The sequence below is a fragment of the Mustelus asterias genome, chromosome 2 (assembly GCF_964213995.1).
Source record: "Mustelus asterias chromosome 2, sMusAst1.hap1.1, whole genome shotgun sequence".
In the NCBI taxonomy this organism is placed as follows: Eukaryota; Metazoa; Chordata; class Chondrichthyes; order Carcharhiniformes; family Triakidae; genus Mustelus; species Mustelus asterias.
In genome coordinates, this window is record NC_135802.1 from 53,204,110 (window position 1) to 53,221,817 (window position 17,708).

Here is a 17,708-nt window from a genome sequence, read left to right on the forward strand (position 1 = left end):
CTGCATCTTGTGTGACTAAGAGTGGAAGTCTATGTCAGCAGGTTTAAGATAGGCACCCTTCCACTGGCTTCATCTTCTTCTTGGGCACCATCCAGGCTCTGCAGTGTTTTTCCTGGCAGCTTCATTAAGATGGGAAACTGAATGTGTGATAAGCAGTCAGAATCCACAGCCACTTTTTGGTTAATCAGGGACATTTAGCGTTGTGCCTCCTCCACTCTTTGTGTCTTCCAGTGCACTCCACTGGCACTGAAACTCAGATACTACAATCAGAAGTAGACTGGACACTTTACAGGGCCAAACATGATTACCTTGGAGCTGGTTTGTGAATTTGCATGGTATGCAGCACAAAAATGATCTAATCAGTGTAGCCATTATCCCAGAGTGTGCCTTTAATGCTAATGCTGCAACAGGGCAATTAAAGGCATCCTGAAGGAGAATGGCTACTCTGATCAGATTGTTTCATGCTGTATACCACACAAACCCATGAACAGGCCTCAGGCCCAAAAGTGCCCAGTTTCCCTCTGATTGTGGTACATGAATTTTATTGCCATTGTCGTGCTAGGTATGTAGGCCGTATGTCCTAAAGAGTGGAGGATCAAATCAAACAGCACATTTATTGTCCTGGAAGCTGCATACATATTAATACACGGGGCCCTTTTTTTCAGAAAGACTTACACAATTACACATATTTCAACTAAACAACATAAGTGACAGTCATTTGCTGGTTTATTCCTCAAGGCAATATCTTGGCTAATAAGAGTCAAGCTGTCTAGTTTAAATTTCAAGCAATGCTTGGCAGTTAACTCTCAATCAACATCAACTGGTGCGTTCTCCAAGTAACACCTCTAATAATCAGAGTGCACTTGCCAACTAATCAGCTCTCTCTTCTCATACAGTGTAAATTTGTTGTCTCCCTTGGATTTGTATTTTTGCACAATGACCTGATAAGGGTAAGATGGAAATCTTTGACAAAGGTGTCTCTTTTTTCAGCAATACTCAATTTCTTTATTGGGGAGGCGGTGACGTAGTGGTATTATCATTGGACTCATAATCAAGAGACTCAAGGCAATGCTCGAGGGGCAAGATTCAAATCCCATCAGGACAGATGGTGAAATTAGAATTCAATAAAAATTTGGAATTAGAAGTCTAATGATGACTATTGTCGATTTTCATGAAAAACTCATTTGGTTCACCAATGTCCTTTAGGAAGGAAAACTGCCACTTACCTGGTCTGGTTTATATGTGACTTCAGATCCACACCAAAGTGGTTGACTCATAAATGTCCTCAGAAACGGCCAAACAAGCCACTCAGTTGAAGGGCAATTATGGATGAGCAATAAATGTTGGCCCAGCCAATGATGTCCAGGTCCCATGAATGAATAACAAAAAATTCCTTTTTGTCCAAAATATGGTAGCCCTGTCAATAATGCGTTTTCCATTACAGCTTTGATGCTTACTTTCTAATCACTTATATCATCCATTCTGTTGGTGGCAATAGTGATCCAATAGAGTGGAAGTTTAGTGTGGAGTCACTTTATTACCTCTGAGACCATCAGTTAATGTTACTGCTTGTTTGCAGGTCATGTTCCAAAAGTTAGAACAGGTCAGAGACCCTCTCCTGTTGATATCCCTTATAAACTATTTCTCATTGAGATCCAGTGGTGATAGCACTTCAATTATACTCAAGGCACACTGGGCTTTCATATGTCCTGATGATTTGCCTCCTTTGTCACCAAACCTCACCCCATTCAGAAATAAGAGCATTATTACAGTGCAGAAGGAGGCCATTTGGTCCATCTAGTCTATGCCCCCTCTCTGAATGGGCAATTACTTAGAACCATCCTCCCACCTTCTCTCTCAGACAGAGTCAGAATGGATTTATGAAAGGGAAATCATGCTTGACAAATCTACTGGAATTCTTCGAGGATGTAACTAGTGGACTTGGTGAGGGGGAGCCAGTGAATGTGGGTTATTTGGACTTTCAGAAGGCTTTCAACAAGGTCCCACATGAGAGATTACTGTGTAAAATTAAAGCACATAGGATTGGGGTAGTGTATTGAGATGAATAGAAAATTGGTTGGCAGAGAGGAAACAAAGAGTAGGAATAAATGGGTCATTTTCTGAATGTCAGGCAGTGATTAACAAAGAACAAATAAAATTACAGCACAGGAACAGGCCCTTTGGCCCTCCAAATCTGCACATTCTTCCTTTTCAGTAACAGTCTAATTTTCTTTTGAATGCCTCACTTGAACACGTCTCTACTACACTCACAGGCAGTATATTCCAGGCTCTAACCACATGCTGCGTTAAAAAGGTTTTCTCATGTCGCTTTTGCTTTCATGAATGCATTGGCAAGCGTGCAGAAGAGATTTACAAGAATTGTCCCAGGGATGAGAAACTTCAGTTATGAGGACAGGTTGGCCTTGGAGAACAGAAAGCTATAAAGAGATTTGATAGAGGTACTCAAAATCACCAAGGGCTGGACAGAGTAGATGGGGAGAAACTGTTCATAAAATAGATCGAGAACAAGAGGGCACAGATTTAAAGTGACTTGCAGAAGAGGCAAATGTGATGTGAGGAAATACTTTTTCACACAATAAGTGGCGTGGGTCTGAAATATGTTGTCTGGAAGTGTGATGGGGGCAATTCATTCATACATGGAAAAAGCAGGAGAATACACTAAGTCATAATTTTCTTCTGGAATAAAAAATCTGTGATTCTGTTTCTTCTGCCAATTATTTCTCGATCTTTGCATGAGCGGGAACAGTTTCTCCCTCTTTACTCTGTTCAGGCCCTCAAGATTTTGAACATTCTTATAAAATCTCCTTTTTTTTTACAATGGGTTTTAAAGAGGAAACAAGGAATTATAGACCAGTCAGCCTGGCGTCGGTAGTGGGGAAAATTCTAGAGTGCATTATCAAAGATTTTATAGCAGTGCGCTTAGAAAACAGCAGTAGAATCAGACAGAGTCAGAATGGATTTATGAAAGGGAAATCATGCTTGAAAAATCTACTGGAATTCTTCGAGGATGTAACTAGTGGACTTGGTGAGGGGGAGCCAGTGAATGTGGGTTATTTGGACTTTCAGAAGGCTTTCAACAAGGTCCCACATGAGAGATTACTGTATAAAATTAAAGCACATAGGATTGGGGTAGTGTATTGAGATGAATAGAAAATTGGTTGGCAGAGAGGAAACAAAGAGTAGGAATAAATGGGTCATTTTCTGAATGTCAGGCAGTGATTAACAAAGAACAAATAAAATTACAGCACAGGAACAGGCCCTTTGGCCCTCCAAATCTGCACTGACCAGGTTGTCCGACTGAACTAAAACCCCTTCCCCTATCCCTCTATTTCCATCCTATTCATGTATTTGTCCAGACACCCCTTAAAACTCACTATCGTATCCGCTTCCACTACCTCCCCCGGAATAAGTTCCAGGCACTGACCACCCTCTGTGTAAAAAAAATTGGCCTCATACATCTCCTTTAAATCTTGCTCCTCGCACCTTAAACCTGTGCCCCCTAGTAATTGACTCTTCCACCCTGGGAAAAAGCTTCTGACTATCCACTCTGTCCATGCTCCTCATAATCTTGTAGACTTCTATTAGGTCGCCCCTCAACCTCCGTTGTTCCAGTGCGAACAAACCAAGTGTCTCCATCTCTCCTCATTGCTAATGTCCTCCATACCAGGCAACATCCTGGTAAATCTTTTCTGTACTCTCTCCAAAGCCTCCACATCTTTCTGGTAGTGTGGCGACCAGAATTGAACACCACATTCCAAGCGCAGCCGGACTAAGGCTCTATAAAGCTGCAAAATGACTTGTCAATTTTTAAACTCAATGCCCCGGCTGATGAAGGCAAGCATGCGTATGCCTTCTTGACTATCTTCTCCACCTGCGTTGCCACTTTCAGTGACCGTGTATCTGTACACCCACATCCCTCTGTCTATCAATACTCTGAAGTGTTCTGCCATTTACTGTATATTTCCTGTCTGTATTAGACCTTCCAAAATGCATTACCTCTCATTTATCCAGATTAAACTCCATCTGCCATCTCTCCATCCAAGCCTCCAACCGATCTATATCCTGCTGTATCCTCTGATGGTCCTCATCGCTATCCGCAAATCCACCAACCTTTGTGTTGTCTGCAAACTTACTAATCAATCCAGTTACATTTTCCTCCTAACCATTTATATATATTACAAACAGCAAAGGTCCCAGCACTGATTCCTGAGGAACGCCACTTGTCACAGCCCTCCATTCAGAAACACACCCTTCCACTGCTACTCTCTGTCTTCTATGACCGAGCCAGTTCTGTATCCAACTTGCCAGCTCACTTCTGATCCCATGCGACTTCACCTTCTGCACCAGTCTGCCATGAGGGACCTTCTCAAAGGCCTTACTGAAGTCCATGTGGACAACATCCACTGCCCTACCCTCATCAAGCATCTTTGTCACTTCCTCGAAAAACGCGATCAAATTAGTGAGACATGACCTCCCCTTCACAAAACCATGTTGCCTCTCACTAGCACGTCCACTTATTTCCAAGTGGGAGTAAATCCTGTCTCGAAGAATCCTCTCCAATAATTTCCCTACCACTGACGTAAGGATCACCGGTCTGTAATTATCTGGATTATTCTTGCTACCCTTCTTAAACAAAGGAACAACATTGGTTATTCTCCAATCCTCTGCGACATCCCCTGTAGCCAGTGAGGATACAAAGATTTCTCTCAAGGCCCCAGCAATTTCCTCCCTTGCCTCTCTCAGTATTTTGGGGCATATCCCATCAGGCCCTGGGGACTTCTCTACCTTAATGTTTCTCAAGAACCCCAATACCTCCTCCTTTTTGATCTCAACATGACTCAAACTATCTACACACCCTTTCCTACTAATGGATAGGGATCAGTGCTAGGACCCTGTGATTCACAATATAGAGTCATAGAGGTTTACAGCATTGAAACAGGCCCTTCGGCCCAACTTGTCCATGCCGCCCAGCTTTTACCACAAAGCTAGTCCTAATTGCCCGCATTTGGCCCACATCCCTCTATACCCATCTTACCAATGTAACTGTCTAAAAGCTTTTTAAAAGACAAAATTGTACCCACCTCTACTACTGCCGCTGGACCCTTTTGTAACTCTCCCCTCTTATCTTAATATTAATCATTTAAATGAGGGAACAAAATACTATTCCAAATTTGCAGACAACGCAAGGCTGGGTGAGAGGGTGAGCAGTGGGGAGGATGCAGAGATGCCTCAGTGTGATTTGGACAAGCTGAATGAGTGGGCAAATGCATGGCAGATACATTTTTAAGGAGATTCTTTTCAGTTCTCAGCAAAAATATATTCCAGCAAAAAACAAGGATTGTAAGAAAAGGGAGAACCAGCCGTGGATAACGAAGGAAATAAAGGAGAGTATTAAAATAAAAACAGCTGTGTACAGAGTGGCCAAAAATAGTGGAGAAACAAGTGATTGGGAAAAATTTAAGAAACAACAAAGAGAGACTAAGAAAGCGATAAAGAAAGGAAGGATAGACTATGAAGCTAGGCTAGCAATTAATATAAAAAATGATAGTAAAAGTTTTTATAAATATATAAAAAGGAATAGAGTGGCTAGAGTGAATGTTGGACCCTTGGAGGACGAGAGGGGGGAGTTAATAGTGGGAAATGAGGATATGGCTGAGTCTTTAAATAAGTTTTTTGTGTCGGTCTTCACGGTGGAGGACACAAATAGTTTGCCAAATATTAACGATAGAGGGTTGGCAGCAGGAGAAATACTTAATACAATTAATGTTACCAGAGAGGCAGTGCTGGGTAGACTAATGGGACTGAAGGTGGACAAGTCCCCGGGTCCGGATGGAATGCATCCCAGGGTATTGAAAGAAATGTCAGAGGTAATAGTGGATGCGTTAGTGATTATTTATCAAAACTCGTTGCATTCTGGGGTAGTGCCGGTTGATTGGAAAACGGCTAATGTTACGCCGCTGTTTAAAAAAGGAAGGAGACAAAAGGCGGGTAACTATAGGCCGGTCAGCTTAACGTCTGTAGTAGGGAAAATGCTGGAATCCATTATTAAAGAGGAGATAGCAGGGCATCTGGATAGAAATGGTTCGATCAATCAGACGCAGCATGGATTCATGAGGGGAAAGTCGTGCTTGACGAACATGTTGGATTTTTATGAAGATGTGACGAGGGCGGTTGATGGAGGAGAACCGGTGGATGCGGTGTTTTTGGATTTCCAAAGGCGTTTGATAAGGTGCCCCATAAAAGGCTGCTGAAGAAGATTAGGGCACACGGAGTTGGGGGTAGTGTGTTAAAGTGGATTGGGGACTGGCTATCCGACAGGAAGCAAAGAGTCGGAATAAATGGGTGTTTTTCCGGTTGGAGGAAGGTAACTAGTGGCGTGCCGCAGGGATCGGTACTCGGGCCGCAACTATTTACCATATATATGGATGATCTGGAGGAGGGGACGGAGTGTAGGGTAACGAAGTTTGCAGACGACACAAAGATAAGTGGAAAAGTGAATCGTGTGGAGGACGGAGAAGATCTGCAGAGAGATTTGGACAGGCTGAGTGAGTGGGCGAGGATATGGCAAATGGAGTATAACATTGATAAATGCGAGGTTATACACTTTGGAGGAAATAATAACAAATGGGATTACTATCTCAATGGAAACAAATTAAAACATGCTACCGTGCAAAGGGACCTGGGGGTCCTTGTGCATGAGACGCAAAAGCCCAGTCTGCAGGTACAACAGGTGATCAAGAAGGCAAATGGGATGTTGGCCTATATCGCGAGGGGGATAGAATATAAAAGCAGGGATGTCTTGATGCACCTGTAAAGGGCATTGGTGAGGCCGCAGCTGGAATACTGTGTGCAGTATTGGTCCCCTTATATGAGGAAGGATATATTGGCATTGGAGGGAGTGCAGAGAAGGTTCACCAGGTTGATACCGGAGATGAGGGGTTTGGATTATGAGGAGAGGCTGAGGAGATTGGGTTTGTACTCGTTGGAGTTTAGAAGGATGAGGGGGGATCTTATGGAGACTTATAAGATAATGCGGGGGCTGGATAGGGTGGAGGCGGAGAGATTCTTTCCACTTAGTAAGGAAGTTAAAACTAGAGGACACAGCCTCAAAATAAAGGGGGGTCGGTTTAAGACCAGAGTTGAGGAGGAACTTCTTCTCCCAGAGGGTGGTGAATCTCTGGAATTCTCTGCCCACTGAGGTGGTGGAGGCTACCTCGCTGAATATGTTTAAAGCGCGGATGGATGGATTCCTGATCGGTAAGGGAATTAAGGGTTATGGGGATCAGGCGGGTAAGTGGTACTGATCCACGTCAGATCAGCCATGATCTTATTGAATGGCGGGGCAGGCTCGAGGGGCTAGATGGCCTACTCCTGCTCCTATTTCTTATGTTCTTATGTACAGTATAATGTGGATAATTGTGAGGTTATCTGCTTTGGTAGCCGAAACAGGAAGCCATTATTTTCTGAATGGCTATTAATTAAGAGAGGGGAATGTGCAATGAAAACTGATGGTAAGCATGAAGGTGTAGTAGGCAGTAAAGCAAACGGTATTTTGGTCTTCATGGCGAGAGAATTTGAGTACAGGAGCCGGGAGCAAGACACCCCTGCTCCTACCACCTTCAGTGACGTATGCACCTACACACCTAGGTCCCTCTGTTACAGCACACCTTTAGTGTTGTACCCTTTATTTTATGTTGGCTCTCCACGCTCTTCCTAGCAAAATTAATCACTTCATATTTCTTTGCATTGAACTTTATCTGTCACTTATCCACCCTTTCCACGAACATGTCTTTGTCCTTTTGAGGTTCTACCCCGTCCTCAGAGTTCACAGTGTTTCCAAGTTTTGTATTATCAGAATATTTTGAAATTGCTCCACATACAGCAAGATTTACGTCATTAATATACTTCAGGAAGATCAAGGGTCTCTATGCTGATCCACGAGGAACTCTACAACAAATTTCCTCTAACCCGACAAACATCCATTAACCATGACCCTTTTGTTCCTGTCATTCAGCCAATTTCACATCCATGTTGCTCCTGGCCCTTTTATTCTGTGAACTATAATGTTGTTCAGAAATCTGTTGTGTGGCTCAGTATTAAATGTATTTTGTGAGCTCATGTACACTACATTAACAGCATTGCCCTCATTAACCCTCACTGTTACCTCTTCAAAAAACTCCAGCAAGTTAGTTAAACACAGTTTTCCCTTAATAAATCCATGCTGGCTTTCTTTAATTAAGATGTGGAGATGCCGGCGTTGGACTGGGGTAAACACAGTAAGAGTTTTAACAACACCAGGTTAAAGTCCAGCAGGTTTATTTGGTAGCAAATGCCATTTGAGTTTTGTATTATCAGAATATTTTGAAATTGCTCCACGTACAGCAAGATTTACGTCATTAATATACTTCAGGAAGATCAAGGGTCTCTATACTGATCCACAAGGAACCCTACAACAAATTTCCTCTAACCCGAAAAACATCCATTAACCATGACCCTTTTGTTCCTGTCACTCAGCCAATTTCACATCCATTAGCATTTGCTACCAAATAAACCTGTTGGACTTTAACCTGGTGTAGTTAAAACTCTTACTTTCTTTAATTAACCCACATTTGTCCATGAAACTATTAATTTTGTCCCAGATCATTGTTTCTAGAAATTTCCCCACCACCAAAGATAAACTGACTGGCCTGTCATGTTTTGAACAAGGGTTTAATGTTTATAATGCTCCATGGTAGGCTTCTGCAGAAAATGCAGATGTATGGGATTGGGGGTGATCTAGGAAATTGGATCAGGAATTGGCTAGCGGATAGGAAACAGAGGGTGGTGGTTGATAGTAAATATTCATCATGGAGTGCGGTTACAAGTGGTGTACCTCAGGGATCTGTTTTGGGGCCACTGCTGTTTGTAATATTTATTAATGATCTGGATGAGGGTATAGTTGGGTGGATTAGCAAATTTGCTGATGACACCAAAGTCGGTGGTGTGGTAGACAGTGAGGAAGGGTGTCGTAGTTTGCAGGAAGACTTAGACAGGTTGCAAAGTTGGGCCGAGAGGTGGCGGATGGAGTTTAATGCGGAGAAGTGTGAGGTAATTCACTTTGGTAGGAATAACAGATGTGTTGAGTATAGGGCTAACGGGAGGACTTTGAATAGTGTGGAGGAGCAGAGGGATCTAGGTGTATGTGTGCATAGATCCCTGAAAGTTGGGAATCAAGTAGATAAGGTTGTTAAGAAGGCATATGGTGTCTTGGCGTTTATTGGTAGGGGGATTGAATTTAGGAGTCGTAGCGTTATGTTGCAACTGTACACAACTCTGGTGCGGCCGCACTTGGAGTACTGTGTGCAGTTCTGGTCCCCACATTACAGGAAGGATGTGGAGGCTTTGGAGAGGGTGCAGAGGAGGTTTACCAGGATGTTGCCTGGTATGGAGGGGAGATCCTATGAGGAGAGGCTGAGGGATTTGGGATTGTTTTCGCTGGAAAGGCGGCGGCTAAGAGGGGATCTTATTGAAACATATAAGATGATTAGAGGTTTAGATAGGGTGGATAGTGATAGCCTTTTTCCTCTGATGGAGAAATCCAGCACGAGGGGGCATGGCTTTAAATTGAGGGGGGGTAGTTATAGAACCGATGTCAGGGGTAGGTTCTTTACCCAGAGGGTGGTGAGGGATTGGAATGCCCTGCCAGCATCAGTTGTAAATGCGCCTAGTTTGGGGGCGTTTAAGAGATCCGTAGATAGGTTCATGGACGAAAAGAAATTGGTTTAGGTTGGAGGGTCACAGTTTTTTTTTTTTTTTTTAACTGGTCGGTGCAACATCGTGGGCCGAAGGGCCTGTTCTGCGCTGTAATGTTCTATGTTCTATGTTAGTCCTCTGGCATCACATCAAGGTCCAAGGAAGACTGGAAAATTATGACTAATGCCTCCAAATTTCCACACTCAATTCTCTCACTATCCTTGGATGCATTTCACCCAATCCTGGTGCTTTATCAACATTAAGTATAGACAGCCCATCCAATGCTTCATCCTTATCAGTTTTAAATCCCTCTAGTGTACAAATTCCATGGCTCGGGTAGCATCTTCTGCCTTGGTAAAAACAAATGCAATGTATTCATTTCATACCTCAGAGATTCCCCATGTCTTCATGCATAAATTCCCTTTTAGATCCCTAATCTTCCCTGCTCCTCCTTTTACCACCATTTTACGATTATATGCCTATAGAAAACTTTAGGATACTCTTTCATGATAGCTCTCTTTCCATACTCCCTCTTTGCTTCTCTTATTTGCTTTTTCACTTTCCCTTTGAACCTTTTATATTCAGCCTGGTTCTCCATCATATTACTCACCTGACATCTGTCATAAACAGACTTTTTCTTCTTCATCCTAATCTCTCTCTCTTTTGTCATCCAAGAAGCTCTGGATTTGTTTGGCCTACCTTTCCTCTTTTTGGGAATACACCTTGACTGTGCCTGCATCATCGCTTCTTCAAAGGTAGCTCATTGTTCAGCTACCATTTTCCTGTCAACTGTTGATGCTAATATTCAGCCCAGATCCATTCTTACCCATTACAGTATGATGTAGAGATGCCGGCGTTGGACTGGGGTGGGCAGAGTAAAAAGTCTCACAACACCAGGTTAAAGTCCAACAGGTTCATTTGGAATCACGAGCTTTCAGAGCACCTCTTCTTCATCAGGTGAGTTAAAGTTGGACTTTAACCTGGTGTTGTGAGACTTCTTACTGAGCTCGTTAAAGTAGGCTTTGGCCCAGTTAATTAATCTTACCCTAGATTGTTCTCTGTCCTTTTCCCGTAAACAGACAATGATCACAGTGTCCTGATATTTTTCTTATTCATTAGTGGGACATAGGTGTCGCTGGCTGGCCAGCATTTATTGCCCATCCCTAGTCAATGTTCTCTTACAGCTATTTGATCCACTTGGCCAACCTCATTCCCAAAACCCAGATCCTGCGATGCCTCCCCTTTTGTTGGATTGGAAATGTACTTCTGCAGAGAATTGTCTCCTGCTATCCCTTCTGCTTTGATTTCATTCCTAAAGAGTCCTTCTCGAAAAAGATGACAAGAATAAATATTTTGGAGCTTTCTTGTCTTCCAGAAAGTTGAAAATGCATAAATATTTGAAGAAAATAAATTAAAACTCAAATTTTTAAAAAACCACAAAGCATTTGAAGCAGAAAATGGTGAACAAAAGGTTCAGTATTTTCTTATCTTTATGAACCAGCATGGGTAAAATAATGAAAATTATATCCTGGGCTGGGTAGTTTTTCCTGTAAATGGCAGAGTTATTTATGAGAAACTTGGACAATAAACAGAAATGTCATTGTTTCCTGGCAGCTTTTATGTTTACACAGACCACCATGATTGTGAAACAATTCTCTTCTCATATCAAGTAATGGACAGTGCTAATCAGACTCACCTGAAATAATATGTGCATTCTTCTGTTTACCAGCATAGTTGACAGTAATGTACTGTCTGGATTGCATTGAATGTTGATTACACCTCCTCCCTTCTGCAACATATCCAAACCTTTCAGTACCTGTGTCCTGCAATCACCTTCTTGAAAAAATACTTGGCTTAGTTGCTCACCAATGAAAATGTAGTAAGTTATTTGTTCTCCAAATGTGGTTAACAGTGGAAAGGCAATATTTATTGCCTATACCTTATTGTCCTGGGTGTATTAAGAATGAAACATGATGACCAGAGTTCGAGTCACAGAAGCAAGACCAAGAAGTGATGCTCGGGACATTTCCCTGAAGATGGCCCCATAAGAAACATGCATTTGTAGTTGTAATGATTGCAAGGATTGACGGCCACCAATTAGTGTAACAAACTAACGGTTTATTTACAAATATCCCCACACAGAGTACTGTCACGGTGTTCACACTCCCAGCTCTGGGATCCACTATGGCTGCAAAAGCTCACACTCTGTCCCAAGATCCCCATGTTCATTCTCAATTGGGTGATCGGGTCACATGACCCTCTCAACGTACACCCCTTAAAGGGGCCAGCGATTACATCCCTCCCCATTTAACTCCCTTATTATACAGTACATAAATAACGTATACAATTTCCAAAACAATAGCAATAAGGAACATTTTTAACACAGCTTATCAGAAACCCAGTCTGTCAGGGACTTTCTTTTTCTCTTGGAGAAACGTAGCTCAGCAGGTTGAGGTTCAACTGTAGAGGTAGGTTTGGGTGAACTTGCTTCACTGGGACCCTCCTCTGGAATCTGTGCCTCACTTTCCTCTATTTCCTCAATTTGATTGGGAGCAGTACTTTGGCCTGACACTGGCTAATCAGCCACTTCATCCCTCGTACAACAGCAACATTACTTGCTGGTACAATTGGTAATTGTCTGACACTTGTGTGGCATGCATATTGTCACTTATCAGTTCCGGCCTGAATGTTGTTCAGGTCTTGTTCCAGGCAGGCATGGACTGACACAACATCTGATGAGTTGCAAATAGTTAGAAACACTGTAATATTCAGCAAACATCCACACTCCTGTCCCTATGTCGAAGGGAAAGCCACCGAAGGAGCAGCTGAAGATGGTTGCCTTTAGGACACAAGCCTGAGGAATCCCTAAGTGATTTCCTCGGGCTGAAGTGATTGGCCACCAACAAAGACAACCATCTTCCTTTGTGCCACACTTAATCAAAATGAATGCCATGGATACTAACTGTCTGTTCTGCCTGAGACAATGACCAGAGAGGGGGTCAAACTGCCTAGGAGCAGAGTTTGTGGTGATTACTAAACAGGGGTGATGAGCGATGAAGGCAGTTGTGAAACAGAGGAGGCCCCTACCTGAGAAGCCAATGTCAGCTAGCAGAGCGGGGCAGGAAGGGAAGTTAGCGGGGCGGGTCAGTCATTTAGTGGGAAACAATTGAGGAAGCCGGAGGTGGATCTCACAAACCAGATGAGTACAGAGAGGGTATTAGGGATAGATGGAGTAGAAGTAGAGAAAGATGAGAATTTGTGGCTAGACCTCAGAGAAAGTATGGTTCGCTCTAATGAGCAGGGAAAATCAAGCATGGCAACAGAGGCAGCTGAATAAATGGCCTCAATTTTAATGACAAAGAATTTCACAAATCATTTTCTCTTGCTGGACTTGAAGATTGAGGGAGCAGGATTCTAGAGTTGATAGTGGGGAAGATAAACTGGAGAAAAGAAATGTTTGTTTTCCAAGAAGATGCAGTAATTGATCATTTAAATTGAAGTGAGTAGGTCTAATAGTGCTTGATGGATTCAGCTTGATCTGAATGTATTGAGATTAAGATTGATAGACAGCAAAGAAATTAATTTTTATTATGTTCCAATTTCATATTAACTTCTATCGTTCAAAAATGTAATTCTGTAAATGATTAACAATAAAATTCCTGAATTGCTTCGACTTAAAGGAATGAAGATTGGAATCATACCAGAAAAATGACTAGAATTGAAGAGAGCAAGAGTTTTACTGGAGACAAGGCTATCAAAAGTGTATGAATTAGCATATATAGCTGCAGAGGCTGTTGTGGTAAAAGGAGGACTAATGTTTGGACAGTTGACAGTTTGAAAGTATCATTGTAAGTGACATGGACAAAATATATTTTTGGGGCAGATGCAGGAGGAAGCGTAAAAGCAAAATATTGCTGATGCTGGAATTTGAAACAAAAACAAAAAATGCTGGAAAATCTCAGCAGGTTTGACAGCATCTGTGGGGAGAGAATGGAGCCAACGTTTCAAGTCTGGATGACCCTTCATCAGAATTGCAGGAGGAAATGTGTTTGGAAGAGAATGGAGTGGGGTTTGAGTGGTTACCGAAACATGAAAGTATGAAGAGCTGACCTTGTCTGTGATTGAGATGATAGGAGTGGAGGGGCCATGTGTGATGGCAAGATTGAAGGAATTAACATAAAATGGTTAGGAGAGTTTATGTGGAGAGATAGCTAAAGATTGGACAAGGAACTGAACAATCTTGGCTTTGAAAATAACCTAACATCCTTTTGTCATTGTTTCTACTGTCAGATTAATCAAATTCAATTATCAGAAATTGCCATGGGGTGGGAGTGGATTTGAACTCTCAACCACCAGGTGAAGAGTTCAAGTCAACCACAAAGCTACCAGACAACAAAAATAAGCCTTATTGATTAATTACTCTGACCTAAAGGAAATGCATATAAATAACGACAGTAAGACCAACGCCGGCATCTCCACATTATAAATAACGATACAGATTTGTAAATATGAGTTTGTGGCCAAAATTTATTCTCCCACATATGTTTCTTATCTCAGCTAGGTCATCAGTGACAATTGGTCTCTCTTGAGGGTGAGTTGGCTGCTGTTCCATACAGCCATGAACACAGTCACAAATTGTCACTGCCAAAGTAGCTCAAAAGAACATCAGAATCTTTTGCAAAATATGTAATTATTTTTATTCATTCATGGGATCTAGGCATCGCTGGCGAGGCCAGCATTTATTGCCCATCACTAACTGCCCTTACAAAAGTAGTAATGAGCCACCTTTTTGATAAGCTGAAGTCTTTGTGGTGAAGCTACTCCCACAGTGCTTTGAGGTAGGGAGTTCTACAATTTTGCCCCGCCGTCAATAAGGAATGGTGATGTATTTCTGAATTCAGGATAGCATGCACCTTGGAGGAGCACTTGGAATTTTGGAGTGTTTCCAAGCAGCAGATGCCCATTTACTTCCAGGTACTAGAGTTGGAGGGTTTGGGAGTTCCTGTCAAAGAAGTGTTGCATCTTGTGGATGGTACACACTGTAGCTATGGTACACCGGTTGTGCAGGGAATTAATGTTTAAGAAGATGAATGAGATGTCAGTCAAGTGGGAAGCTTTGTCCTGGATGGTGTTGAGCTTCTGAAGTGTTGTTGGAGCTGCACTCATTCAGGTAAGTGGAGAGTATTCCATCACACTTGTGCCTTGTAGATGGTGGACAGGTTTTGGGGGGTCGGGAGATGAGTTGTCGCTGCAAGATTCCTGTTATCGGTCATGTATTTTGTAGCCATAGTATTTATGTGACTTGACCAGCTCGGCTTTTGGTCAGTGGTAACACAATAGATGTTAACCATGGGTGATCAATGTGCTAATCACAGTCTTGTTGGAAATGGTCATTGCCTGGCATTTTTGTGACATAAAAGTTACTTGCCAGCTGTTAGACTAAACGGTGCAATGCTTAAGCATGTGAGGGGCTGAACTGGTTGAAACCAGTGGTAATAGCATTCAATTTAAATTTGCTGACTGATTAACTCCAAAATGTTGAACTTTGTGTCACACTATGCTTTACTGTAAAGGATACAGAATCAGGCTGCCCAAATACCTGCAGTAGCTGAAGAGCACTCTCTATACTCAAAAACCCTGAGATGAGGCCCTCCTCATTTGCAGAATTACAGTCAAATACTTCCTAACCTCTCAAATACTTCAATCTTCCTGTACCCAGATGGAAGACTCAAATAGGCCTTCTCTTTTTGTGTTGCCTTATACTCAATAATTTCCTTGAGTATTGCATAAAATGAGATGTGCTATTAAGCTTTTTGTCTTACACACGTCAGGACAGATGCAAGAATGCCAAATTTCAAAGGGAGCAATAAGTTATATTGCCTGAGAAAAGGATGCTGATTGCAATTCGACTGTTCTGATTTGGCATCTGCTTCATCACGCTGTCATGCCATTTATGTTTGCACTTGAGACAATCTTGGTTCTAGGAATATGCTGATGATTTCTGGAGGATTGCATGTACTGTCAGGTGGGTAATGTGCTCAGACATTTTGGCCAGAACTTTCCATCCATTCATGCTGGTGGGATTTTCTGGTCACACCAACAGCACACCCCTGCCCTGTAGGGTGGATTCAATAGGAAATCCCATTGACAATGGCAGGGCCAGAGGGTGCCATCACTCGAAAATGGCATGCCTCTTCCTGCTGTGAGGAACACGCAGTGGGTAGTGCGGGGGTGGGGGGGTGGGTGATGCAGGGGGGGGTTTGTCTGATATTTAGGGCAGGATTTTCTGGGCGCGCTTGCCCAAAGGCTGGAAAATCCCACCCAAGTCAACGGACCTTTGCCTGCTCAGTATTCTGCCCATTACAATTCACGTGGCAGGCAGGACGGTAAAATTCTGCCAACAGGTTGGGCAACCCATCACCAGCATTGGCATCTTTCATCTTCCTCGACTTTTCAATTGAATGTATTCTGTACTACTGAGAGAGTCAATGAGTGATAACTGTGGAGGTTTGTCTTCACTTGTCTGCCAAACTGTAATTCCGCAGTATGATGAAATTTGCAAGTTCAGAATGGATGCACATATCTAGTCCCAACTTTGCTGTCAGCTGATGATCTTCATTGCAAAGTTAGGCGGTCATAGAGTCATAGAATCATAGAGTCATAGAGGTTTACAGCATGGAAACAGGCCCTTCGGCCCAACTTGTCCATGCCGCCCTTTTTTTTAAAACCCCTTAGCTAATCCCAATTGCCCGCATTTGGCCCATATCCCTCTATACCCATTGTACCCATGTAACTATCTAAATGCTTTTTAAAAGATAAAATTGTACCCGCCTCTACTACTACCTCTGGTAGCTTGTTCCAGACACGCACCGCCCTCTGTGTGAAAAAATTGCCCCTCTGGACACTTTTGTATCTCTCCCCTCTCACCTTAAACCTATGCCCTCTAGTTTTAGACTCCCCTACCTTTGGGAAAAGATATTGACTATCTACCTTGTCTATGCCCCTCATTATTTTATAGACCTCTATAAGGTCACCCCTCAGCCTCCTACACTCCAGAGAAAAAAGTCCCAGTCTATTCAGCCTCTCCTTATAACTCAATCCATCAAGTCCCGGTAGCATCCTAGTAACTCTGCACTCTTTCTAGTTTAATAATATCCTTTCTATAATAGGGTGACCAGAATTGCACACAGTATTCCAAGTGTGGCCTTACCAATGTCTTGTACAACTTCAACAAGACGTCCCAACTCCTGTATTCAATGTTCTGACCGATGAAACCAAGCATGCCGAATGCCTTCTTCACCACTCTGTCCACCTCTGACTCCACTTTCAAGGAGCTATGAACATGTACCCCTTCTGATCTTCTCCCAGTTTAAGCACAGGGTTTCCAATGGCAATTCTTTTGGTGTATGATCCTCATTATTACCTTCACAATAACCTAGATGATGACTCAGGACAGATCCCTGCATGGTGGTTGGCCCATGGTTACTGGACCCATGGTGCCCAAAATATAAAGTATCTGGGGGTGACCAGGTTGAGTTGTTGTAGCAACGCTTTCACATAATGGATCTCAGAGAAGGAATGTCCATGGCATTGTATGCAGTGAATATGGCAGTGGTTGGTTGAACTGCCATTTGCTACTTCTGTGGGTGCGGACATTTCAGTATGCGAAGTGAAAGGATGCACGTGCCTGTACCAGTATCCAGTTTTGCATACAATTTGTACTGTCCTTACATCTGTGGACAGAAGTTGGGATGCTGGCAAAAAACTTCTATTAGCACCACTATACCATGTGGAATGTCTGTTAATTTTGGGTATCAAAGGTCTGACTATCCTTATCATCTGACAATGTAACATGGTAAGAGGTTTCATGGAACCAATTGTGTAATGGTATTGTCACCGTACTAGTAAGCCAGAGAAGCAGGGTAATACTCTGGAGAATCAGGTCCAGGTCCCAC